Here is a 12,302-nt window from a genome sequence, read left to right as displayed (position 1 = left end):
CTAACGACCAGAGGATGGCATTTTATATTATCTGCAGTATCTCACCTCAGAAACTAGATAGGGCATTTTGGTTAATAACGTTACACTCAGCAGTAGTTTCAGAGCTTAGATATATCTGAAAAAAAAAAAAAAAAAATTGGTAGAAACAATAATAAAGAAATTATAATGAGCTGAAGTCAATATTCCGCTCTGAAATGTTTATAAGACATTGTAGTACTTATGGCCGCCATATTCAGTGGCTATGGTATGAATGCTAAGATAAACTCGTTCATCTTGTAAATAAGTCTCCCAAACACGATGGTATAAGCAGATTTATCAAAAACTGCCACATCAGTGAACCATAATATTTTTTGTAACATTTTCATCTCATTTCTCGTACAGTGAACATGAGGGATGATGCCTTACTTGGTCATTACCTCCTTTATAGCAAAGCTATGCTTCTATTGTATCTCTCAAATAATTATTTTATAATACATTATGTTTTGCCATATTATGACATCAGAATTTCCTCTCCCATCACATCCTGACTTGACACCCTCATCTTCTAATAATCTAGTTTCATGGAGCTTTTGTGGTGAACTTGTTAGTCATGACCTTGAACTCAATGTCCAGTAAATCACTTGATGTGGCGGGGGAGGGTGGCCGGGTACGTTGTGAAATGGAGGGCGGAAGTCCGTTGCCGTGGCAACACCCCACTGAAATCGCTCCCAGTGTGCTACCTCAAATTCACCTGAACTTTTAGATCATGGTAACAGACAATAGTGTGATTACGTTGACTCAAAGAGAGAGAGAGAGAGAGAGAGAGAGAGACTTTACCATGTTTTGAAAATTATTATGCCTCGAGTCTCTGAAATGCACCATATTTGCATCCTTGCATATCAGATGAAATTAGCGCGACTTTTGGTGGAGTTTTTACTTCCACGTATCGTGTCAACACAGGACTGAACTAAGGTACTGCACTATCTTAGTACTCAAATTGAGGTCTAAAACACTGTTCAAGGGGTGCTGTGAACTTATCATTAAACCCAGCTGTGACCTCACTGAACGTTTCCCTTTGTGTCTCACAACACAAGGGGGCAGTCACAGCCTGCCCTCTAAAGACAACTCTCTTCCTCCACACAAAACTACAAGCACCTATTAACACAGACACCCTTCACTCAAAAATTTTAAAATGATCATGGCGACTCCTACACCAGCCTCGGAGTCCCCCATCTGGGGAGGGGACCATAAATGTCCCCAGGTCGGACTGCCTTTCTGTCGACGACCCTAAGTGTCTTGACACCCCCCTCAACTTTTTCTTCATTAACTTCTGCAACATTCGCGGTCTAAGATCTAATTTTCAATCTGTAGAACACCACCTCTACTCTTCTAAACCTCATCTTCTTTTCCTCACTGAAACTCAGGTGTCTGGGGCAACTGACAGTAGCCCCTTTTCTGTTCCTCCTACTTTCTCTATCCTCATTTTCGATCCAAAGCTGGATGCTGCGTGTATGTGCGCAATGACTTAACCTGTTCTCGTGCCCACGCTCTTGAATCTTCCGAGTTTTCCACCATCTGGTTACGACTACAGAGTCACTCTCATACTAAATTTATCTGTGCTGTATACCTCTCACCTAATTCCTCTGACTATAAGAAATTCTTTGACTACTTAACTTCCAAAGTGGAGCACATTCTAACCCTCTTCCCTTTTGCAGAGATCTCCATTCTTGGAGACTTCAATGTTCACCACCAGTTTTGGCTTTCCTCTCCCTTCACTGACCATCCTGGTGAACTAGCCTACAACTTTGCTATACTCCATGACCTAGAGCAATTGGTGCAACACCCTACTCGTATTCCTGACCGTCTTGGAGATACGCCCAACATTCTTGACCTTTTCCTGACCTCTAATCCTTCTGCTTATGCTGTCACTCTTTCTTCTCCGTCGGGCTCCTCCGATCACAATCTCATATCTTTATCTTGTCCTATCACTCCAGTCCCTCCTCAGGATCCCCCTAAGCGAAGGTGCCTCTGGCGTTTTGCCTCTGCTAGTTGGGGGGACCTGAGGAGGTATTTTGCTGATTTTCCTTGGAATGACTGCTGCTTCCGTGTCGGAGATCCGTCTTTGTGTGCTGAGCGCATAACAGAGGTGATAGTGTCTGGCATGGAGGCATACATTCCTCACTCTTTTTCTCGTCCTAAACCTTCTAAACCTTGGTTTAACACAGCTTGTTCTCGTGCTATACATGATAGAGGGGTGGCCCACAAAAGGTACTTAAGCCTTCCATCACCAGAATCTCATGCACTTTATATTTCTGCCCGGAACCATGCCTGTTCTCCAACTAGCCAAAAACTCCTTCATTAACAGAAAATGTCAAAACCTTTCAAGATCTAACTCCCCTCGTGACTTTTGGCATCTAGCCAAAAATACCTCCAATAACTTTGCTTCTTCTTCTTTCCCTCCTTTATTTCAACCAGATGGCACCACTGCTATCACATCTATTTCTAAAGCTGAACTCTTCGCTCAAACCTTTGCTAAAAGCCCTACCTTGGACGATTCTGGGGTTGTTCCTTCCTCTCCTCCACCCTCTGACTACTTCATGCCACGTATTAAAATTCTTCACAATGATGTTTTCCATGCCCTCGCTGGCCTAAACCCTCGGAAGGCTTATGGACCTGATGGGGTCCCTCCTATTGTTCTACGAAACTGTGCCTCTGTGCTTGCACCTTGCCTAGTCAAACTCTTTCAGCTCTGTCTGTCAACATCTACCTTTCCTTCTTGCTGGAAGTTTGCCTACATTCAACCTGTTCCTAAAAAGGGTGACCGTTCTAATCCCTCAAACTACCGTCCTATTGGTTTAATTTCCTGCCTATCTAAAGTTTTTGAATCTATCCCCAACAGGAAGATTCTTAAACATCTATCACTTCACAACCTTATATATGATCGCCAGTATGGGTTCCGTCAAGGCCGCTCTACTGGTGATCTTCTGGCTTTCCTTAGTGAGTCTTGGTCATCCTCTTTAAGAGATTTTGGTGAAACTTTTGCTGTTGCCTTGGACATATCAAAAGCTTTTGATAGAGTCTGGTACAAAGCTTTGATTTCCAAACTACCCTCCTACGGTTTCTATCCTTCTCTCTGTAACTTCATCTCAAGTTTCCTTTCTGACCGTTCTGTTGCTGCTGTGGTAGACGGTCACTGTTCTCCTAAATCTATTAACAGTGGTGTTCCTCAGGGTTCTGTCCTGTCACCCACTCTCTTCTTATTATTCATTAATGATCTTCTAAACCAAACTTCTTGTCCTATCCACTCCTACGCTGATGATACCACCCTGCACTTTTCCACGTCTTTTCATAGACGTCCAACCCTTCAGGAGGTAAACATATCACGCAGGGAAGCCACAGAACGCCTGAATTCTGATCTTTCTAAAATTTCTGATTGGGGCAGAGCAAGCTTGGTATTGTTCAATGCCTCAAAAATTCAATTCCTCCATCTATCAACTCGACACAACCTTCCAGACAACTATCCCCTCTTCTTCAATGACACTCAACTGTCCCCTCTTCTACACTGAACATCCTCGGTCTGTCCTTTACTTTTAATCTGAACTGGAAACTTCACATCTCATCTCTAGCTAAAACAGCATCTATGAAGTTAGGTGTTCTGAGACGTCTCCGCCAGTTTTTCTCACCCCCCCAGCTGCTAACTCTGTACAAGGGCTTTATGCGTCCATGTATGGAGTATGCTTCACATGTCTGGGGGGGATTCCACTCATACTGCTCTTCTAGACAGGGTGGAATCAAAAGCTTTTCGTCTCATCAACCCCTCTCCTCTAACTGTCTTCAGCCTCTCTCTCACCGCCGCAATGTTGCATATCTAGCTGTCTTCTACCGCTATTTTCATGCTAACTGCTCTTCTGATCTTGCTAACTGCATGCCTCCCCTCCTTCCGCGGCCTCGCTGCACAAGACTTTCTTCTTTCTCTCACCTCTATTCTGTCCACCTCTCTAACGCAAGAGTTAACCAGTATTCTCAATCATTCATCCCTTTCTCTGGTAAACTCTGGAGCTCCCTGCCTGCTTCTATATTTCCACCTTCCTATGACTTGAATTCCTTCAAGAGGGAGGTTTCAAAACAATCATCAATTTTTGACCACTGTTTTCACCCTTTTATGGGACTGGCATTTCAGTGGGCATTTTTTTTTTTTTTTATTAAATTTTTGTTGCCCTTGGCCAGTGCCCTTCCTACATAAAAAAAAAAAAAAAAAAACATTGTCTTTATAGTTTTATCGTGGGATAATGCAGGAGAGAAAGCAGAACACAAACAAACACACACTGACCACACTGATTGATTGTGATTGATGAGATGGGATCGGCTGCATCATATGTTCTTATATTTTACATGAATTACTGCAGGAAAGAAAACTACAGTAAAGAAAATAATAAATACAGTAAAGAAAGTAATAACTACAGTAAAGAAAATAATAACTACAGTAAAGAAAATAATAATACACAAAAAAAAAAATCACACACACACACACACACACACACACACACACACATATATGAAAGGGAAATTGATCGTGCGTCTGGCAAATAGGTGGCAATCGGCAGTGATCTCATTGATCATTGATATTCGTCCGTTGTCATATTGTTTCGCGAGCGATCAAAAGTAAATTATAAAATATCATAGATTAAACTGATTTCGGTCGTTCCTTATCAAATTTTGAATGACATAGTAAGAATAATGTCGTAAAACTACCCCTTGTTTAAATTTTTTTTATTTGGAAAAAACAATCCCCTAAGATGGCCCGTTTTCGACCAGTGGTGCAGACGATATATACAAGTCTTAATATGGTTAACTCTATAGATTTTATAAGCTGGTGTGGCTTTAGTAGTGTGTTGACACATTTAGACCTTATTTCAAGGCCACTGAGGCCTTCTTTAGGTAAATAAGTTAATATTGGCAGTTCTACTCACACTAGTTCTGCTAGTGTGAGTGGAACAGCGTCGGTGAGTGCTGAGGCCACAGTACAGGCCACAGTTCTTTCTGGCATGCGTGCCACTACTGGCAGGCATGCCGGGATTAGGGGGATCGGTAATGTCTCTTGAAGATTATTATTCTACTCCATCTTGTGACGTTGTCCGCCTGGTGCCTTGCAACACTTTATTACATCTGACAGAGTACAAAATAGTGTATTACATGGCCTGAAGGAAAATAACTCAATGTGGGTTCCCAATAATCAACTGAGAAAAAAATCTAGACTCATTTGATACATTTGTACAGATAGCAATTTTTGCCTTGAAAATTGCTCAAGCAAACAACAAAACTAATATGATATTTTGGTGGAAATAAGTCTCTTCAGCATTCCTTTCTTTATCATTAATCAGTCATGATTCTAACATGCCATTTGGTTGCAGGCATGCGAAATGGTTCCATGCTTTCAATATCCCTTGAGAGGAACTAACAAACTACGAGGACCATCGTGGAAAAAAAAAAAAAGGGACTGGCCAAGGGACACAAAAAGAGCCAAAAAAAAAAAAAAAATGAGAGTGCCAGTCCCAAAAGAAAGGTCAAAATGATCATCCAGAACTGGAGGAGTTCAAGTCATAGGAAAGATGAAATACAAAAGCAGGCAGGGAACTAGGTAGCTTACTAGAAAAAGGAATGAATGATTGGAATAGAGTTTGACAGAATATGGTTGAGGGAAAGTAGTAAGTCTTGTGCAACGCGGCCAAGGGAGGAGGAGAGGCATGCAGTTAACAAGCGGTAGAAGATAACAAGATGATGAGGAAGAGGCTGAAGACAGTCAGTTAGGTGAGAGGAGTTTATAAAACGAAATGCTTTTGATTCCACCCTGTCTAAAAGCGTGGTATGAGTGGAACCCCCATACATATAGCTGACTGGGGGGGATGAGAAGAATTGGCGGAGACAAGTCAAAATGTCTAATAGAAGCTGTTTTTAGCTAGAGGTGATAATTATATTAAGCTTCCAGTTTACATTATTATTAGTATAGGACAGACCAAGGGTGTTGAATGTAGATGGGCACAGTTGAGTGTCATTCAAGAAGAAGGATAGTTATCTGAAAGGTTGTGTCAAGTTGATTTTTTCTTTTTTTTTCTGTCTTTCTTTTTTTCTTGTAAATATGGTACTTCCAAGAGCGTTAAATATTAAGAAAAGGAAGGCCAGTGAGGCGCCAGTCCATAAACAAAAGTCGAAAACGATAATAAAAAAAATAGAGGACAAGTGTCTTGAAACCTCCCTCTCAAAAGACTTCAAATCATAGGAAGGAGGAAATACAGAAGCAAGCTGGGAGTTTCAGAGCTTATCAGATGATTCATGATGAAATACTCCAAGGTTCCATTAGGCACCAGAGTTGTGAATAGCATGATGTCGACCACTCAGTCTTGTTCTGTAGTCACCAGGGACGAAGTGTACTTTGACAATTTCTTTACATCGCATGCTGTGTTGAAGTCCCTCGCCGAGCAGAACATTAAAGTTAATAGCACTGTTCGAGAGCACAGGACTGCTGGTGCCGCAAATTTCGCGAAACTTAAGTGCAGCCATGAAAAAAAATAAATAAATAAATAAAAAATAAATAAATAATAATAATAATAATAATAATAATAATAATAGGTGAGAGAGAAGAGTCTGACTTCTGCTGTGATAGAGAAGTATATGTATTTATATAGATTTTTTTTTTTTTTTATGTAAGAGGGCACCGGCCAAGGGCAACAAAATTATAATACAAAAAGGCCCACTGAGGCGTCGGTTCCCAAACAAGTCAAAAGCGGTCGTCAAAAATGAAAGAATCAGTGTCTTGAAACCTCCCTTTTCAAGGAGTTCAAGTCATAGGAAGGAGGAAATACAGAAACAAGAAGGGAGTTCCAGAGTTTACCAGAGAAAGGAATGAAGGATTGAGAATACTGGTTAACTCTTGCATTAGAGAGGTGGACAGAATAGGGGTGAGAGAAAGAGGAAAGTCTTATGCTGCGAGGCTGCGGGAAGAGGGGAGGCATGCAGTTAGCAAGATCAGAAGAGCAGTTAGCATGAAAATAGCGATAGATTACAAGAAATGCAACACTGCGGTGATGAGAGAGAGTCTGAGGACAGTTAATTAGAAAAGAGGAGTTAATAAGTGAAAAGCTTTTGACTCCATTGTTAAAATTGCATTAACCCCGAGACACACTTGCCCTTCCTGACGCTACTTGCCGAATGCCTTGTCAGACTGCCAGACTGCATTTCGACAAGGGTACAGAGGGTCCAATATTAATCACACTGACTCCTGAAAATTTATTTGCATGAAGCTGTACTAACAACAGCGTGACAAATAGACTCTCTCTCTCTCTCTCTCTCTCTCTCTCTCTCTCTCTCTCTCTCTCTCTCTCTCTCTCTCTCTCTCTCTCTCCTGAACACAAATAAATAGAATAGATTTCTATAACATTTATTTTCTGATTGTCATGTTTATAAAATACGGCAAATTTCGCAGCCGTATTCCCAGCGTTCCCGCATGGAAACTATTGTAACCTGACATTCCTTTGTTCAACGGTCACTTTTTTTTCTTCTCTCAGCTGATGTATACTTAGAGAAATAAAGATTTTGCACAAAATTTGACAGCAGTTTCACTATAATTAGTGTGCTATATGGTGCTGAAACATGGAACATGGGAGTAGTGGAGAAGAAACGTTTAAATATAAACGAAACTAATTGTTTGAGGAGTATGTGTGGAGCAACATGGAGGGACATAGTAAGAAATCTTCATTTCTTACTCTGTCCCTCCATGTAATAAGATGAACTGGACAGGCAGCAGTGTCTGTTAAGATGGTCTGGACATGTGGAAAGAATGGTGGACAGTAAACTAGTAAAGAGAAAAATGAGGTCAGATGTGGGCGGTGGAAAGTTAATAGAAAGGCCACTCCTGGAGTGGACAAATTATGCGAAGATAGCACTGAGTGAGAGAGGATTGACTTCACAGCAAGTAAGAGCGACTGTGCATGACAGAGGTGAATAGAGACCGACAGCAGTAAGGGCATGAAAATGACGCAATCTCGTGTCGGCACACTTTTTTTTTTTTTTTTTTTTTTTTGTAGGACACTGGCCAAGGGCAACAAAAATCCAATAAAAAAGAAATGCCCACTGAAATGCCAGTCCTATAAAAGGGTCAAAGCAGTAGTCAAAAATTGACCCAATTGGTGGGTGGGGCAAGGCCACCATTCTTGCCTCTGAACTCGCTGCAGCAAAACCCCTAGCACCAAGCCCTGTGCTTGTGCACAAAATTTGATTGACACACGCTATTCCAGTGTGCTCCCCTTCCCTCTGGCCCCTCTTCACCTCTAGGGTGATTCACATACGCGTTCCCCGCCCGGAATATCAGATTGGGAAAGACCCTGTGACAGCGGGAACCGGTGTGTTTCGCCATAGAGAAGGGTGGTTCGGCCTTCCCTCTGCTTCTCCTACTTCTCCACTCTCTTATTCTCTTCCGCCTTTGGGTGAAGGGGCTGGGGGACCTAAAAAGCTCCAAGAACTCCTGAAGCAGGGACAGCCTGCGATGCGATGAGGACGCCCATGATCGCGCGGGTCCAGCCTCAGTTGCTGGGCCAGGTTACAGGAAACATTAGCTTCTGGGGAGAGCGTTATATAACCTCCTAGATTTTCAGTTTTTACGCAGGGCAGGACTGCTACAACGGTTTTTAGAAGCCGGAAAGTCAGCCAACAACCGCCAACTGCAAGGCAGGACCTGTTACTTCACTGAGCTGGGGCATTCCCCTCCCCCCACAACCAAGATGGTAAGAGACAATACTACCCAGTGCGTCAGGAAGATCAGCACCGAGACCTCAGCCACCAGTTTTACAAGACCTGAGGACATAGACACCCGCAAGCCTGCCTGCCGTCCATCACGCGAGCCTAGAACCGTCTCACCCTGCCAACGAACCATGAGTGTGCACAGAACGAAGAGAAGCCTCCACCAAGACTCTGAAGAGGACGACAATGCACCGCCTTCCAAGTGCTATGTCCATGAAGGTATGACCACTAACCCCCAGCCTTCCAGTTCAACCTACACTGAAGATGATGGCGGATTTCCCAGACAGGGCCGTGAATATGTCAGGGCCCGCAAAGCAAAATATGAGGAGTTGAGGGCGAACAAAGCTGCATCATCACACCAGCCAAAAGAGACTCCCACATCCCGGCAACAGGCCGACGCCATCCCCAGGATCATATTACCTTCCATAGAGGGCTTCGAGTCGACCGGTGGATGTGGCAGAAGCCATCGAAGCCACACTCAGATTGAAGGAGAAGCTTCCAGTGAAAGTCCTCCACTCAGGGCAGGTGCTCATATCCCCCCAACAATGGAGATCCACGATACCATAACCAACTTGAAGGAACTAAATGGGAAGCCCATCCACCTGCAATCCGCCTCCCACGATATCACCAAAGGGATACTACTACGTTACCCGCTTCTCATGCCGCTCTCACTGGTACAAAGACATCCTCAAGTGGTAGCTGCAGAGAGATTTACCACATGAGACGGGGAACCAACACGGCAGGTCCTGATCACCGTTCGCGGCCCCTTACCCGGCTCACTGGGCCTAGGGAATTGGGGCGTGTTCTACACACGTCCTTACAGCAAAGAACCTCTAAGATGTTTCAACTGCTAGAGGTTTGGCCACCACAAAATGAATTGCACCCTCCCAGCGAAATGTGGAATCTGTGCTGGAAACCACGACACGGAGAGATGCATCAAGACACACAAGGAAGGAGGAGCGACTACAGTGAAATGTCCCAGTTGCCACCAACCGCACCACGCCTGGAACAAAAGTTGCACGGCACGAAAGGAAATCGTCGACGTTCAGCGAGCCTCCCAACATCAATGGATGGTTCGACACCGACCGTCCCTCGCCAACCCCAGTGGAACCCAGTAATAGTCAGCTCTGGCAGCCACCTCGACGTGGAGGAACAGGAAATCAAAACCACAACAGCAACAGACACCGAGGGCATCCTCACAAGAAAACTTACCAGCATTGGGAGAGGCAGCACAACAGCCAAGAACTGGCAGCCGGCCGCGCCAAGGCATCGATGCGTCATGATGCCTCATGACCAACTCACATTGTCCAAGAGCGACCTGACGGAAATGTTTCACACTTTCGCCACCACTCTTGTATCCATGCTAGGCAAGGAAGTCCCAGCGGAAGCCATTACCACACTAACAGAGACTGTGGTCGCCAAAGTCTCCAAAAGGAAACGAACATCTCCACAGCCCAAAAACTACAACCCCCCTCCCCGGCAGCGATCCGCCATCGCCCACGAGACCCGCCGCTACTCCGCCGCTGCCAGGAACTACACCAGCCTCAGCCAACATAGAGAGAGAAAAACTGGCATGGGGACTGACTCCCCATCCGCAATCCCGCCCATCACTACCAACAGACAAGACGACGACAAGGGCAAGGACGACACACCTGCAACAAACCAAGCAGAAAACCAAGGCCAGGAGCGTATGCTCAAAATCCTGCAATGGAATTGCTTCGGACTGTGGAACAAACTCCACATGCTAATGGTGGACGCACACGAACACCATAGGAATGTCATTCTGCTACAAGAAACACGGCTCCTGGAGGAAGCACAAGTCTGGTTCAGGGATTACAACGACTACCACCTTCCCGCCGTAGAAGGACGAACCCTAGGATGCGCAATCCTGGTAAGGTGCACCATCCCCAGCAAAAAAAATTGATCATCTGATCTACTGCAGCGAGGGTACAGAAGTCTTGAGGATGACTGTCCAACTACAGCACGAAAACATACAAATCTATAACATATACCACCACCCCAAGGCCCAACTGGAACCCGAGGAACTGCTCACGCTATGCGTGACCACAAGAGTTTTCATTGGGTGGGAGTTCAATGCCCACCACAGCATCCTCGACTCCCCACGACACAACACGGACAACTCCTTGCAGACATTACGCACAACATCCCCGAAGTAACATTCCTCAACACTGGCGAACCGACACACGTAGCAGGGGTATCCTCAACCTCTCCTTTGCCTCGCCGCATCTCTGCCAAGGAGCACACTGGAAGCTCCACAAACACCTAGCGAGCGACCATTTTGCAACCACCATCACTATTAACCGGCCCAAACTGCCCACACCAAAGCACATCCCAAGATGGAACACCAAGATTGGCCAAAATTCAGGGAAACACTCCAACACCAACTCCAGACAACAACAGCCGGGGACACACTAGATGAAATTGAACAGACTTAGCGAGGCCTTTGAAACGGCAGCAGACGCTTTAATCCCACTCATGAAGCAACCCAAGATGGAACACCAAGTGGGCGGATTAACCAACATTCAGGGAGACACTCCAACACCAACTCCAGACAACAACAGCCGGGGACACACTGGATGAAATTGAACAGACTTACCGAGGCCTTTCAAACGGCAGCAGACGCTTTAATCCCACTCATGAAGCGACCCAAACAACAGTACAAACACCGTTGGTACTATGACAAGAGAGTACAAGAGTACAACCACCGAATAAACCTGGCCCGAAAGCTAATCCGCCGCCACAACACACAAACAACCTGAGACCTTCTCAGGGCCGCCATCAGGACGGCAAGAGAAGGGAAAAGCAAAAACAAAACAAAGAAATGGCTAGAATGGTGCTCAGGGATGAACTCTCACACTAAGCTTGGTGAGCTGTGGAAACAGGTCAAAACCGCGGCGAGACAGAGTGGCAGCACCTCGGACACACCCTGACCCCGAGAGTGAAGCTTGGCGACTTATCATCACATACGCCGACAGGGCCAGTTCACGGCAACTATCCCCCTTAACACTTACCGCGCTTGATGAGCAGCGACCGGAACAGGAAGCTGTTATATCACGAGCCTGTGGGAAAGACAAGCCAACGGACACCGCCTTCACGCTAAAAGAACTACAAAACACACTACGATCCAAACCTGACACTGCCGCCAGAGCAGATAGAATCTCCTACTCCATGATACGACAATGGAGACCTGCCGCACACGAGATTCTGCGAGTCTTAAACGACTCCTATACCGCAGGAAGATTCCCATTGGCATGGAAAGAGGCTACGATCCAGCCCATCCCAAAGCCGAAAGAACCGGGCAAGACAAGGCCGATTTCTCTTCTAAGCTGTCTCGGGAAAACGGACGAAAGGATGGTCAGGCTACAGTGATTTACCGGCCCACTGCATGATAACATCTATGCCTACACACGAGGCCTTGGCACAAGACCTACTTGACATGCTTACTACCATAACCGGAAAGAGAGCGGCAGTCATCTTTCTGGATATGGAGAAGGCTTTTCAGCTGGCAA

General features: G+C 45.0%; 2 protein-coding genes across 13 annotated transcripts in view; one reads left to right on the top strand and one right to left on the bottom strand.

Annotated features, from left to right (window-relative positions):
• The window catches only part of LOC135095001 (ankyrin-2-like), a 195,925-nt gene that overhangs the window by 126,871 nt on the left and 56,752 nt on the right, over positions 1-12,302 (bottom strand). For 4 of the 12 annotated variants that reach the window (XM_063995587.1, XM_063995582.1, XM_063995585.1 and 1 more), the window contains one exon: positions 46-115. The exons of 7 other annotated variants lie outside the window; for them this stretch is intronic. The gene's annotated coding sequence lies outside the window, so the exon portion shown is untranslated. Of the gene's footprint in view, positions 1-45; positions 116-4,309; positions 4,354-12,302 lie in introns of those variants that run through there. One more of the 12 variants, XM_063995589.1, reaches the window with a different exon arrangement.
• The window catches only part of LOC135095003 (uncharacterized), a 35,373-nt gene that overhangs the window by 19,779 nt on the left and 3,292 nt on the right, over positions 1-12,302 (top strand). The window lies entirely within an intron of this gene.

The sequence above is a fragment of the Scylla paramamosain genome, chromosome 47, assembly GCF_035594125.1.
Source record: "Scylla paramamosain isolate STU-SP2022 chromosome 47, ASM3559412v1, whole genome shotgun sequence".
NCBI classification, from domain to species: Eukaryota; Metazoa; Arthropoda; class Malacostraca; order Decapoda; family Portunidae; genus Scylla; species Scylla paramamosain.
Note: the sequence above shows the minus strand (reverse complement) of the source record. Positions and strands in the feature narration are given on the sequence as shown.